The sequence below is a fragment of the Dipteris shenzhenensis genome, chromosome 3, assembly GCF_047967505.1.
Source record: "Dipteris shenzhenensis isolate YYH24624 ecotype China chromosome 3, Dip_SZ_1.0, whole genome shotgun sequence".
Taxonomy (NCBI): Eukaryota; Viridiplantae; Streptophyta; class Polypodiopsida; order Gleicheniales; family Dipteridaceae; genus Dipteris; species Dipteris shenzhenensis.
This window is the reverse complement of record NC_141598.1, coordinates 22,773,101-22,773,550: the sequence shown is the minus strand read 5'-3', so window position 1 is coordinate 22,773,550 and position 450 is coordinate 22,773,101.

Below are 450 nucleotides of genomic sequence, written 5' to 3'. Positions count from 1 at the left end.
CCTATCTCTAGTGACCTAGTGTCATGGACGGTCATCTCATGAACATAGATGCAGCTCTTCTTTACTTATAGTCTATAGATGCATTTCTTTTTCAATGTTCATGGGTTTTGGTGTACTTACAATGTGTGTATATTATACTTGTATGTTTGCTCTAGTTTCACCAAGATTTAGTTTTTTTATGAGTATGTGTAAATTTGTTTTCTTCTTTTTACTAAAGTGCAATTTCTCATCTATAGATGATGGGTGTCCACCATCAATAGAATTTTCATGGATTTTATATTAATATATATGCATAGCTTCGATAAAAACATCCCTAGAGAGAACAAAGTGAGAAAGAGAGAGAGAGAGAGAGAGAGAGAGAGAGAGAGAGAGAGAGAGAGAAAGAAAGAAATATTAACATCCACGGGAGGCCTCACAAGCCTATGGGACACAATACATAGAAAAACGAAC